Below are 14,584 nucleotides of genomic sequence, written 5' to 3'. Positions count from 1 at the left end.
GTTAGCAAACCACGGCTCCCAGGCTGGCCCCCTCTTTTCATAAATAACGTTTTATTTCAGAGCTGGGATGAGCACGAGGCAAGTGAGGTTGTGCAAACACAGGGTCGAACCCGATCTTTAGAATTTTAATATGTTGTTCATCAGGAATTTTTATGTTAATTTTGATTTTTGAAAATATCGTATTAAGGTGTTGTTTACTAAGAGTTTTTGGTGTGCGTGTTGTGCACGCATGTCTGTACCTGTTTTATGCGCACTGTGTGCGTGTGGTCTGTGTTGTGTTGTATATATATATGTACATGCGTGTGTGTGTGCATTCGGGGGGCTGGGGTAGGCTGCCTTCTTCTCTGAGTCTCTGGACTAAGGGGAAGGGCTGGCAGGAGGTGGTCAGCAGTCTCCTCCAGTAGGAAATTGTTTCCGGGTGGATTTCCAGCATCCTTTAGTGCAGCGGTTATGAACCCTCATCCCCACTGGGGCAGGCTCCTGCCCGGGAGGCCTGATGAGGGTCTGGTGCAACTAAGGCTCCTCATTTCCTCTCTCAGGGAAGCTCAGGAAGCAAAGAAAGGAACTGTTGCTCTCCACCCACTACTATCCCCCTGGGGCAGAGTTCTAGAAAAGCAATGACAGTGGTTTCAGTGGTATAATCTCCAGGTTGGCATGGCCTTGGTGGTAGCTCCAGACAGGAATTTGGGGTGCTCTCCCCAGGGGGAGTGCTGAGTGGCCTGTGTGGCCCCAGGGACAGAGCAAGGAGACACCCAGGAGGGTCTGGAGGAGAAGGTACCCAGGAGTCATGCAGGTGAAGAGGGGCCCGGGCCCACAGTGGGGGGAGGCAGAAGACCCCAGGGCCCTCGGAGGGGTCAGAGAGGCAACCTGTGTGGGCCTCAGACGGCCCTGGCGGCCCAGGGACCCTCCCCAGGGCAGCAGCCACCAAGAACCAGCCAGAGGCCAGAGGTTCCCCCAGTAACACCTCAGAGCCCTGCCCCCTGAACCCACACTAGCTCGACTTTGCCTTAGTTGGGTCCACGGCCTCCCCAATGCCACCTGACCTTAAAGAAACTTTCGGAAAGGACAAGCTGGAGTGAAAAGTTAGGATGCTCTTGACCCACCGCAGTTAAATCATCTTAATTTTGTTAGTCGGATATGCCATTAAGGCCATGTGACACTAGCGTGGGTCCCTCTCAGGCCTCACAAGGGACCGGAGGAAGGAGCTGCAGGTTCATTACGTCTGCAGGTAAGTCCTCCTCTTGCTGAGAGGGACCAGAGCTTAAAGAGAAACAGGGAAAAAGATGAGTTTTCCTCCCAGTTAAACCTCTGCTCATTAAACTCCAGGTCTGGTCTCTGTTTAGATGAAGGATTAAGTGCTTTCTTTGAAAGATAAAGTAGAGAGTAAACAGCCACATATTAATGAATTCAAGCTTGCTTATAAAACCCTCACCATCAAACATTAGATCTGGGGCAGGTTAAAAAAAAAATCTATCTTCAAACATTCCCTTGGAAATGATGTTGCAGAATATGAATCTCTATAACCCTTGACCTTTAAATTCTGATCGTTGCCTGTTTTCTTTAGTCTTTCTGACCTTTAGTCACTGAGCAGGTTATTGCTATACTTTGTTTGCTTTATGGTGTTAAAAAAAATTTTTTTTAACTACTCTGGGGTAGCCTATATAGAATATCTCATAATGGTTTCAGAGCACAATCTTTGGCAACATAAAGTCAGGGCAGGTTCATTAAGAAATTTAGAAAATTCTCCAATAGACATCTCTGTGCCCTGAGAGGAAGGGTTATAATTAAGATAGATTTGGTGTCATTAGGATCACTTAAGATGCCAACTCTTCAAAAACTAATAAAGTCAGTAGGGAGAAAATGTTCGGTGTGTTTAACTCATTTATTGAATGAACTGACCTTGTTCAGAGCAAGGAAAGGGGAACTTTTTCCCCTCCCACCCCACTGTCTTCACACCTGTAGGATCTGATCCCTATTTCCAAGGCCTGAGGATGTCCCTAAGCTTTTCCTGTCGCTTTCAAGGATTAGAACCGTCTCATTTTCAGACCTTGAGAAGTCAAGACCCTTGTGACTCAAAATGTAAGTCTGTCCTTCAAGTCAAAGCTTTCCACAGCTCAGGCCTGGCGGGGTTTGGGAACTCACAGGGCAGGGGCAGGATGGAGTCAGGGAGGAGGAAGGAGCTGCTGGGTGAAGTCCTCCCTCCCTGCCTGTGGCAGGAGTCCCAGGATGAGGGCTAGTCCCATGGCTGCTCTTGCGGGGCTCAGACATACACACCTGGGACGGACGTCTAAGGCTGCTGCTCCCTGAAGGGACAGGTGGGCTTCGAGTCCATCCCTGAAGCACAGATAGGAGAGCGGGGAAGGAGTGAGGCCAGGGTGAGCCTTCCAGGCCAGGCTCCAGTGGCCAGCAGACATTCCAATGACCTTGTATTCATTTCCTAGGGCTGCTGTCACGAAGCACCACAGACTGGGGGGCTTACAGCAACAGAAAGGTACTTCCCCACGGGTCTGGAGGCCAGAAGTCCAAAGCCAAGGGGTCAGCGGGGCCGTACTCCCTCTGATCTGCAGGGGGGGGCCTTCCTTGCCTCCTGCAGCCTCCGGTGTTTGGGGACCATCTTTGGTGTCCCTCTCTTGGCTCGCAGCCACGGGGCTCCAGTCTCTGTCTCCCTCGTCACGTGCATGTGTCTCTTCTCTCACGAGGACGCCAGCCATGTTGGACCTCATCTTACCTTAACCAATTACATCTGCAACGTCCTTCTTCCAAACAAGCTCACACTCAAAGGGACTGGGGTCCAGACTTCATATCTTTTGAGGGGGAGACACAGTTCAACCCGTAACAGACCTGGAAAGCCTTTGCTGGCTCCTCATAGCTCAGAGTGTTTAGGTTTCGATGTCAGAGGGGCACACACGGTCCATCCTCAGGAGTCCCTCCCATCTTACAATCAGCCACCCTCCCACTGACTCTACACTCAAGCTTGGGGAACTTCTTAGTCGGGCTGCATGGGATGGTCGCTGTGGGCCTCCCCACCCATCCCCAACCCTCCGCTGAGTGAACTCTTCTGGTTCAAGCTCAGCATCACCTCTGGTGGCTTCCAGAGTCAGGCCAGGTGTTTGCAGGTGGTCCTGGCAGATGGCTGACGAAGGGCGTGGGTCCCTAGGATGAGAGGTCAAGGGCTCTGGCTCTTTTAGGACAGCAGTAGGGTTTTGAGGAAGAGAGAGGTAGATGGGAAAGAAGGAAAAGGAGGAAATTCTAGGCGTCTACTTAACTGAAGGGAAGGTAGCCTTCTGCTGTTGTTTGGGAAACCTCAGGAAAAGGACCCGGGCTTGGGGGATAGGGTTTGATAGTTGATTGTGTTCGGCGTGCTACCCATTATCAGGAGGTAGTGTTTTTTTGTTTAGTGAATCAGACTGTTACTAAAGACAAATGAAATGGTAGACTCGCTTTGTGATCTCATCCAGGAATTTACACCTGTTACATTTGAATTAGACGTTTGGAAACTGGCTCAGAGAGTGCGGGTTTCTCCTGATGAGTGGATACGCACCGCCATCTAGTGGCTCCCCGAACAAACTGCCCGTGGTCCGGAACAGGTAAGGACCCACGTCCTCTTTCCCTTCCAACTCTTCGACTCCGTATGCATGTGTTCAACTTAATTTATTCCAGATTAGGGTATAGCTTTGAAGAGAAAAGACTTTTGGGAGGAGTGAAGGGAGGAAACAGGGATCTTTGGCTGGAACAACATTTTATCATTTGACAGATATTGAATGTGTACCAGACCCTCCCTGGGCTGCAGTGGGGGTACCACAAAACCCTGCCTTCGTGAGAAATGCATAGTCTTGTGTGGGCACCCCCTCATATTTCAGAGAATCTGCTTCACACATTTGCATCCTAGGAAATTATAGAGAGACAATCTTGAGTGTCTACAATTTTCTAGAACACTCAAAGGTCTGCATTTTTTGATATACAAGGAACGTCCTAATTTAAAATTTTTTAGTTTTGAGTATTAGTATTATCGGTGCCATCCCAATGGTAGGCTCATTTCTGCTACTCCCTACTCTCCTTGACTACAGGTGCCCCCCTGGGAGCTGTCCTCAGCCCATGTTCCCCTAGACCCTCGACTTTAGCTGCAGCGTCTATGCTGGTGACTCATACACTACAGCCCTTCCCAGTCTCCCTCCACATTTCCTAACACCCATCAGTCATCTCCCCAGAGATGACCTGCAGGCACCCAAAACTCCAGTGTCATTATTGGGCCATGAGGTAACCTTCAAGAAAGAAGCCTCAGAGAGAGAACGATGGAGCAGAAACATTCTGAAGACTTTCTGGAATCTCCAAACCAGTCCTGAACTGGCTCCTCCAAAATTCTTTGTGAGAAAATACAATTATTTTGCTTTTTCTGTTATATGCAGTTGAATTTGATGTAAACAGATGTAAGATCAAACGCGGTAAATGATGTACAGAAGAGAAAGTCTGGAAGGTAGTTCTGTGCACTGCACAAAGGGCAAAGCGGTGAAGGCCTGATCAGGTTAATAGACAAACCATAAGGAGGGGCTGTTTTTTACCTCTGTTTCACTACGTGTCTGTCCCACCGATGTCCTCAAATCCCCCTTCCTTTGAGGACTGTTTCTTCTTTAGGAGCACATTGAAATGAAGCAGTCCCCACCCCATCTAGGGTAGCAAGTCTGGGCCCTGCCACCTCTTCTGGAGCTTCTCTGAAGGATTCCCTCACGGCCCCTGGGTCACTTCCTGTTCAGACTCTCTGCTCCGAGGAATTCTCCATCATCCTCTGTGTCACCCCCCCACACACACACCATCACGTCCTCCCTCCATCTCCATCCTCCTCCTAACCCCGGACACCGTCCCTCTCTCCTCACTCCACAAAACTCCTCTAAGACTGGCATGGAACAGTCTTTTTCTGAAGAAAAGTCCGTCTTAGGGTTTTTAAACAAGTTACCGGAACACATCACCGTTGTTCAGTTTCTCCACAGTTACGGAGAGACCCTCACCCCATGCTCATTCCCCCGTGGCCCCACCTGCCACCATTTTGCTTGGATCCCACTCTTCCTGCCAAGAGCATCATTGGGACGTACACGCTTCTTGAATGTTTGTCTTCTCCCCCGAAAATAGGTAATAGGGAGATTGTCCTGCTCCCTGAATTTTTTTTTTTTTTGTATTTCTGTAAATTCTTTTTAAAATTTATTTATTTATTTTTTTGGCTGTGTTGGGTCTTCGTTTCTGTGCGAGGGCTTTCTCTAGTTGCGGCAAGCGCTTTCTCTAGTTGCGGCAAGCGGGGGCCCCTCTTCGTCGCGGTGCGCTGGCCTCTCACTGTCGCGGCCTCTATTGTTGCGGAGCACAGGCTCCAGACGCACAGGCTCAGTAGTTGTGGCTCACGGGCCCAGTTGCTCCGCGGCATGTGGGATCTTCCCAGACCAGGGCTCGAACCCGCGTCCCCCGCTTTGGCAGGTAGACTCTCAACCACTGCGCCACCAGGGAAGCCCCTGCCCCCTGCATTTTAACTGTCTGTGTGCCAGAGGCGATCCTCCACAGCCATCTACTTCCTCGTGTCCAGTTGGCACTCCTGCCAAAATCTCCCCTGTCTGCCATCACCAGGCCTTTCTGGATCCCTTTCCAAGGCGCTCCTGGATTTCCTGGCTGTAGTTACTCTTTCTCTTTTCCCTCGGGTATTGAGAAATAGTCCCCTTTAACGTACGACTCTGGTGATTTTTCTGTCACATTTTCCACATCATCTCAAGCAGGTCTGTAGACGTGTTTCAACCAGTTCCACACATAAGGGGAAAAGAAGTCGCTTTGTTAGATTAGGTTCTTAGGACAAGCGAAGTCCAGCTCCTTCATAGTTTGCCAGGCGTGATTTTTTGCACAAAAGGACTCAATTATATTCTTGACCATCCCTAATTTAGAAAACAAGAGGATAACAGTAATAACTTCCCTAATAAAATCTTTGACGCTTGCTTTCAAAATGTGAGGGAATCTCTTTAGGATTTTTCCGTCAATTGAAATAAATAAGCAATACCAGCAGAAGGATATATATTTTATATATATATATATATATATATAATATTATATATATATTTAAAATCTATTGTTAGGCCTATGTTAGAAGTGAAAATATAATTATGACAATTATGAGTAAACTTATTATTTGGGAGGGTTTTGCTCTTTTGTTTCATTTTGCTCCCTCATTTAATTTAAATTTGCACAATATTTAATAGAATGTACCAGATAATGCAGTAGGGGGCTTGTCAGGAGTCAGCTCACTTATGTCACCTGGCGTTTTGTCCCCTGCAGACATTCCTAGAGAGATGTAGGGTGTTTCGTGGACTAGGATACTTACCCTTATTAATGTTAATTCTCCTATAGTTTCTTCAGAAAAAGACTGCTCCATGCCCACCAGTGTTCAAGGAGCTTTGTGGGGTGAGGAAATGAGAGGTGCTCACTTTTCCTGTAAATCTAAAAGTGTTCTAAAAATGAAAATCTTTTCATTTAAAAAGTAAACTATTCAGAAAATGAAAAGACAACCATATGCTGGTAGAAAATGTTTTTGAAGCATATCTGCTAAAGGATTGATATCCAGAATACATAAAGAACTTTGACAATTCAATATTAAGAAGATAAACTGAGTTTTTTTTTTAAAAAAAGACAAATGATTTGAACAGACATGTCACCAAAGAAGAGGTACAAATGACAAATAAGCACGTGAAAAAATGATTATCATATCATCTGTTGTCACTGGTAAATGCAAATTAAACTACGCTGAATTCCCACCGCTGGAATCATTGCTATTTAAAAGAGGAACAGGGGCTTCCCTGGTGGCGCAGTGGTTGAGAGTCCTCCTGCCGATGCAGGGGACACGGGTTCGTGCCCCGGTCCAGGAAGATCCCACATGCCGCGGAGCGGCTGGGCCCGTGAGCCATGGCCGCTGAGTCTGCGCGTCCGGAGCCTGTGCTCCGCAACGGGAGAGGCCACAACAGTGAGAGGCCCGCGTACTGCAAAAAAAAAAAAAAAAAAAAAGAGGAACAATACCGAATGTAAGCGAGGATGTGTAACAACCGAAAATCTTGGAAATCAAGAATTGTTGATGGCAACGCCGCTTTGGAAACACTTTTGCAGCCTCTTACAGAGTTCTCATATACCTGCCTATGACTCAGCAATCTCACTCCTAGGTGTTTACTGAGAAATGGCGACACAGATCCACGCAAAAATTTGTCCTTGGATGTTCACAACAACTTTGCAAGTATGAGCCCAAAGTCTGCCAGCCATCCAAACTGACGAGTAAATTATGGTACTAGAGGTGTCCAGGGGAGAGCCGCTCAGCCACGTGTCGAAGAGGCCACTGAATCACCGAGCATCATGGAAGAGTCTCAGGGCGTTAGGTTAAGTGAAAGGAGGTACACAGACCTCATACTGTACGATTCCATACACGTGATGACTTAGCGAAGGCCAATCCATAGTGACATAAAGCAGAGCAGTTGTTTCTAGAAGGTGGGGGAAGGAGCCGACTGCACAAAGACAACAGGAAACTTCTGGGGGTGAGGAAAATGTATGTCGTGAACCTGGCAGTGGTTACAGGGCTGTTTACGTTTGTCGATCTTTTCAAATTGTGCACTTAAAATTGCTGGATTTTATTATGTGTAGAAGTAGATACCTCACTAATGCTGATTAAGAAAAGAACTGAGTCAGGAGCCTTATCTAAGCCAATCCCTGGTGAACAGAATAGAATTCTCTGATGGATCTGGGTTTATCGAGATTCACGCCCTGGGGTGGGGAAAGAGCTCACCTTCCCTCAAACACAGACCATCTGAAACCTGGATTAACTGGGGGTTTGTTAGCAAGAAGGAAGGTGGGGTTACAACCAGGTGTGTCTTCTACCCAAGGTCAGATCTACAGGCTTCAGAGAACACTAACATCCTTATTCGAATTAACTATACATGATCATCTCATAATTACAGCGCAGCCTTTCATGAATAGGTAATTACGTGTTGAACCCTTCCCGAGGACCCAAAGTGTGTAGATGTTACTGAATAACAGCTCTTCAATGAAAAGACATGTGTCAAGCGAATCCTGCAGCTCCATGAGCTGGCACTTCAGGGAAGAGAAGATGAAGCTCCCCTTGAACGAGCTGTGATATTGTGACCGGCACATGTGGTGAGTGACCTTCTTTAAACGTCTCTTTTCATTCCCTTCATCTGGGTTGTTTTGTTTTCAATCCTTGGCTACTTTGCTTGTCCTGCTGGCTTTGAAGGGAGGACATTTCTGGCCAAACTCTCAGAGAGGAAAGAATATGCCGCTTTGCTCTTAAAATCTGTTTATTTTTCCCCACTACATAGGTTTTGCTTCCATTTCTGATGTCTGTGCTGCAATTTAAGAAGTCTGCCTTGCACCAACAGTTCTCATTAAAATAGGCCTAGGCTGGTCCCTGCTGCTATCTAGATTTCAGGAACAAAGCTCTTTATGGGTGAGTTACAGGACTGTGCATAACTTCTCTACTCATGATGCGTTCCTGGTAGCTGTCAAAGAATTCACGCATAAATTGACTGAGATCTAGTACAAGCTTAGCTGAAACATCTGATATGTAAGAAAGACAATCTAGTAGAAAAATAATCAATGCATTCTTCTACTTTCTTTAGGTCCTAAATACCTTAGGAATGTAGGTAATCAAAAAACAAACAAACGTTATCTCAAAAGTCCCTTTCCTTCCTTAAAAGCCCTCCCAGAGTGACAGATGTGAAGCTGTGCCCTGGACACTCAAGTAGGTGAATATAACAATCTCTGAATAGCACTGTCACTTGGAAACCTGTAACGAAAAATATTGTCCGTTATGCCAGTAATTCACAAATAGTAAATTCATCCTGGAATGTATGTACACTTAAATGTTTGTCTTTGCAGATAAATAGCCATGTTTTCTTTTATTAGAAAATGAAAACTATGTAGCTCGGGGCCTTTTCATTTTTGTGTTGGTTGTTAGGAAACATAAAGTTAAAACCTTCTGAAGAATTGTAACGATGAGCCCAGCTTAGACACCTATTAACAGCTGATATGTTTGTTTTTCTAACAGTCTGGCACATGCCCAGCTATGGAGCCCTGGGCCCTGGGGATAACATGATTCTGGCCACTTCTACTTAAGGCCTTTCTTGTCCCCAGTGAAGTTCTCACCCCACCCTTGAATTGCTAATACTTTATCCCAGGGCAGACTTGGAGAATGGCTGGACCAAAAGGAAAAGAACCTTCTCATCCTAATACGGAATAGAGTTTCCTGAATAGGAGAGAGCTCAGGAGAACTCCAAGCTGCTCTAACAGTAAGCTTCCCTGTTTGCAGCATCTTCCATCCGCACAGCTGCCGTTTGGAGAGTGACCCTGACTGTGCTTTGATCCCGCTGCCCCTCACCTGGCCTCACCACCCGGCTCTGTCTCCCTTGCACCCCATTTCATTCTGCATACTCAGCTGGTGTCCCTGTGCTATCCCTAGACTATACCACACCTGTGTTCTAGTTATGTGTCTCATGTCGTAGCAGAATCCTCAAGAATGTATCCGCGGTTGTCATTAGCAGCCTTTCTCCAAGTATTTCTGGGTCTTCTCCACTTACAGGCACACAATAAGATTCCCCTGAGGCTAGTATGGCCCAGTGACTTGCCTTGGCCCAAAACATGCAAATGGAAACTTTAAGAGCTGGCCTGCGATGTACCTCTTTTGCGGACACAGTGATTATGGAAGCACGTGTTTTTTGGTTTTGTTTTTTTTTAACATCTTTATTGGAGTATAATCGCTTTACCATGTTGTGTTAGTTGCTGCTGTATCACAAAGTGAATCAGCTATACATATACATACATCCCCCTATCCCCTCCCTCTTGCGTCTCCCTCCCTCCCACCCTCCCTATCCCACCCCTCTAGGTGGTCACAAAGCACCCAGCTGATCTCCCTGTGGAAGCAGGCATTGAATGAAGCCTCCGTCACCTTGGATACCTGAGTTACAAGGGTGAACAGAACCCACAGCTAACTCACCATGGTTGGTCAGGAAAGATACCTTGGTTATTTTCTCTTCTGAGGTTCGGGAGTTGTTTGTTACTACAGTACAGCTGGCATGTCCAGACAATACGTCCTCTCCTGTGTTTGTCTATTATTTTTGTTTCACAGTATTGTATAAACTTTTCACATCCTGTATTTTACTGGAGCCTTCAGGACTTGGTTTGCATTCTTTTTTAAATTTTTTGCCTTATTATCTATCCATCGTTATTATTTTTGTTTTTTGTTTTGTTTTGTTTTTTGCGGTACGCGGGCCTCTCAGTGTTGTGGCCTCTCCCATTGCGGAGCCCAGGCTCCGGACGCGCAGGCTCAGCGGCCATGGCTCACGGGCCCAGCCGCTCGGTGGCATGTGGGATCCTCCCGGACCGGGGCACGAACCCGTGTCCCCTGCATCGGCAGGCGGACTCTCAACCACCGCGCCACCAGGGAAGCCCCATCGTTATTCTTTTTGACTTCCACAGCCAAGTTCATGACCTTCAATATCTTCGGCTCATAGTTGTATCCTCATTACCTTTAAAACTTTTCTTTGTATTAGTCAGCATCCAACAGGCTCACGTCCTGGAATTCATTATTCTAAGACATCTACACCAAGACTGTAATCACTCAATCAAACCTTTCTTCCAAATTCCAAACTCCTGACCCCTCTGCCTGGATTCATCTTGGTTAAGCTACCAGGCATGTTGAGCCTGTTTCCTCACTGAAAGATAAAGCTAACGACCGTGCCGGATCGGATTGCGGTGGGGATTAAATGAGATCATGCATAAAAGCCCTCAGAGCAGTGCCTGGCCCACTGCAAATGCTCAACAGCCATTAGCTCTAATCATTGTTGTTATTACCATGTGCTGTACGCAGCTGCTCTCTACCACACATTAGATTCGCTCTCCGTTCCTGTTACTTTGGATATTTTGTTCTCATTTTAATTTCATCTCTTCTAAATTTATTAATTTCTAAGTCACGGAATCTATTAGCATCCTCGGACCATGCTGCTCTCCTGTGGTTTAGCTCCAGGCATCCCGACCGTGGCACCCCCTAAATCACTAGTTCCTTGTGAACGTGCCCAGGGAAGACCAGCAGGAAAAGCTCCCCGCTGAACTGGACCACCTGCCCACCCACAGAATCGTCTGGAGGAAAAGAAATGATGATTGCTCTAAGCCATTACGTTTGGGGGTGGTTTGTGACCATAGCAGAAACGAACTGATATACATGTTAGGTGTGTGACTTCGAGCAAGTTGGTTAACCTCTCGGAGCCTCTTATTGTTTTACCCTTGAAATGGATGATTGAAGTGAACAATCATTTCAACAAATGAAATGTGGATTCTGCACGTGAGGATTAAGCAGCTGGCGTCATGACTGCTCAGTAAAGTGGGTGTCACTCATCTTCCCTACAGCTTCCTGGAGTGCTCACCATAGCCATTAGTTCACCCTCTGTCTTATTCCTTCCTCGAATCTCCTTCCTCTAGCTCTCGCCTTCCGTGGATGATTCTGCACCTCCTTTCCACAGAAGGCTTCGGCCATCTGCCAGGAGCCCCTCCTCGCCTTGTTCTCACTTGAGTCCTCACTACCTCTCTCTCTGAGCATCCCACTTTGTGAGCTCACTTCTGTCTGTGGCTTCACGATCATGCAGAGAATGGAACTCTCCATCTGTCTCGAATTTCCAGCTGTTTTTCTAACATCTCCCTTGGACTCTCTTGTAACATCAAAACTACAACAAACAACTGGACTCGTGATTTCCTCTGTCAGTGGCTCACCTGCCCATGTAACCAGTTTTTTGTGGTTTTGGAAAGAAAAATGTAAATCCCCTATTTCCTTGATCATCTGTATCCAATTAGTTACTAAGTCGTGTTTCTTCTTTTGAAATCTCGTTTTATCCTACTTTTCCCCATTCCCTCTCTTCTCCGTTCTCCCCACCTCACCTCCATCACCTCCCTAGTCACCCACCTTCCATTTCGCTTGATTCCACTTTCTGTTCACTGCCAGCAGACAGACTTCTCTAAGAAAGACTTCACTCTTGTTTCTCTGCTTAAGAATCTATAATCCCTTCCCATCACTTCTGTTTCAAGCTCAAATTCCTCGCCCCAGTTTCTCCCTACACACCGTGGTCTCACTGCTGTAGCCAAACCAACTTCCCACTTGTCCCTAGTTGCTCTGTTCCGAGCCCAGCATCTCAGACACAGATGCAGAGGCAAAGATTAAAATGCTGATACTCTAGCTGGGAGGTGAAATCCATGGCAACGGAGAAGAGGAGAATGAAGAGAGGTGGGAGAGGGGGAGGCAGCAGAGTGAGGCCAGGGCTGATTCTGCTTCTGCATGAGCCAGAGCAGCTCACGGGCGCTCAGCAGGCCCGTCTGCCTGCCGGCTTCTCTGGGCGGAGAAGGAGGCCCCGGGCCTTCCCGCAGTGCCTGGTAGAGAGAAGCAAGAGGGCGTCTCAGTCTGGCTCATTTGTCTTCTATTTCCCATTGGTCAAAACTACTGGAGGACTTCCCTGGTGGCGCAGTGGTTGAGAGTCCGCCTGCCGATGCAGGGGACACGGGTTCGTGCCCCGGTCCGGGAAGATCCCACATGGCTGCGGAGCAGCTGGGCCCGTGAGCCATGGCCGCTGAGCCTGCCCGTCTGGAGCCTGTGCTCTGCAACGGGAGAGGCCACAGCAGTGAGAGGCCCGCGTACCGCAAAAAAAAAAACTACATGGGCACAGGATTTAAGCTCTGCCAGTGACTGGTTCCCCAGGTTTTGGAAGTTGAGCTAGAAAAACAAAGATGAAGCGGGCATTTGAAGGTCAGATGGCTCTTGGGCTGTAGTCCGCGTCAGCTGTTCTGTTTGGATGGGAGACCTTGCCCTTGGGCCTGTTGCCGAGCGTCTGGAACTCTCTCGGTTCCTACCCGTTCTCCAAGCCCCATCCTCCAGGTTCCTGTGGATTCTGTGACCCCCATTCTCCCCACTCCACAAATATCTCCGGAATTAACTTGCCCTTTTTAAGGTGACCAGGGTCAGCTTGTGTTGCTTGTAACTGAGAACTCTGTTTATACTTAGTAGCTTACATTGCCTTCTGCCACCTTGGGATGTTTAGAATACTTGGAGATAGCTTATGTGACGTGTTAGCATAACGCAGGAACTGCACCAACATTATTACATAGTGTTGAATGCAGCAACATTATTATCATTTTCAACAAGAATTTGTCTAGTTTCAGACACTGTGGGAAGTGTAAGACAAAATAAAATAGAAAGGGGCAGGCATTCGTTGCTTAATGTGAAAAAGAGGTTAATAAAATCCACAGGTTGGTTATGAAGGAGACTGCATTACAAGGTACGCTGGTGACAAAAAGGAGAAAGCAGTCCTTGAGCACTGGACCAATCACAGAAGGCTGCCTAGGGGTTGGGATGTTTGAGGTGGGTCTTGAAGGATGGCCAGCAATTCAACAGGAGGAAAAGGAAGAGATGGGCATCCTAGCCGGAGGAAAATGCGGCTGAGCTCTGAAAGGATGGGGTCAATCAGTGACATGTGAACAGTTTAGAGCAGGTCCTGAGATCTCCAGGCAATTCTAAAGGTCGACTTTAACGACTGTGGGCATGTGTTGAAGAGACACTGGTCAGTGTAGTTCTCTAGCCTCATTCCGCAGACATGATGCAGTCCAGCGGACATGATGCAGTCCTGGGACAGAGACTGAAGCAGAATACAGGAGATCACAGGTGTAAAGTACCCTTTCAACATTCAGTACCTGGTAGCTGTTATTATTATTGCTGTCATTAGAGGCAGTAATTACAACATCTGTTGTTTTCCAGATTTTACAGAGGAGAAATACTGAGGCTCAGAGAAGGTAATTGACCTGTCCAAGAGTCAAATAGCTCACATTTTCCAGAAACACAATTTTAATCTTAGATCTTCTGAATTTCCAATATACAACGTTGCCTTCCAGAGTTAACTACTTCCTGAATCCTGTAAAGGACCTTTTGATGGAAGAATGCTGTCTATTCCTACCGCAAATCCTATTTCTTAGTAACGTCTTCTTCCTAAAATTTGAATATTGTCTCTGCCACTAGATCACTACCAGGTTTCTAGGTTATTTGACTGTAAATTGACTTCCTGATGAAACGTATGTAGAAGGTGTTATAAAGAGAGGAAAGACGGGAATCTGGAGGTAAACATGGAGAAAGGAAATGCTCTGAGAACTGAAAGTGCAGAATATTGTAGAATATCTGCCTCCACAAGGAGTGAATAGAAGGCGACCTTAATAAAAAACAGAAGCAGTGATGGTTTGTAGGCATCTTCTCCCAAACCAGGGCGGATGAAAATGACACGGCAAGTATCTTTATAAACATCTATTTCCTGATGCAAACTATTATGTACAGAATGGATAAACAACAAGGTCCTACTGTATAGCACAGGGAACTATATTCAGAATCCTGTGATAAACCATAATGGAAAAGAATATGAAAAAGAATGTATATATATGTATAACCGAATCACTTTGCTGTACAGCAGAAATTACCACAACATTGTAAATACTTCAATAAAATAAATTTTAAAATAAACATCCATTTCCTAATTTTCAG

At 46.6% G+C, this 14,584-nt stretch overlaps 1 long non-coding RNA gene across 3 annotated transcripts; it reads left to right on the top strand.

The window, feature by feature from the left end:
- Positions 1-967: 967 nt before the first annotated feature.
- On the top strand, positions 968-9,306 carry LOC137204141 (uncharacterized). 3 transcript variants are annotated; one of them, XR_010933437.1, is made up of 7 exons: positions 968-2,079; positions 2,442-2,491; positions 3,459-3,587; positions 7,984-8,160; positions 8,343-8,470; positions 8,643-8,764; positions 9,071-9,306. It is a non-coding gene; the product is annotated as an uncharacterized lncRNA (long non-coding RNA). The 3 variants fall into 3 exon arrangements; XR_010933438.1 differs by having other exon boundaries at positions 8,643-8,768; XR_010933439.1 differs by having other exon boundaries at positions 7,965-8,160.
- Positions 9,307-14,584: the final 5,278 nt, after the last annotated feature.

The sequence above is a fragment of the Pseudorca crassidens genome, chromosome 12 (assembly GCF_039906515.1).
Source record: "Pseudorca crassidens isolate mPseCra1 chromosome 12, mPseCra1.hap1, whole genome shotgun sequence".
NCBI classification, from domain to species: domain Eukaryota; kingdom Metazoa; phylum Chordata; class Mammalia; order Artiodactyla; family Delphinidae; genus Pseudorca; species Pseudorca crassidens.
The sequence above is the reverse complement of the archived record's forward strand: the minus strand, read 5'-3'. Positions and strand labels throughout refer to the sequence as shown.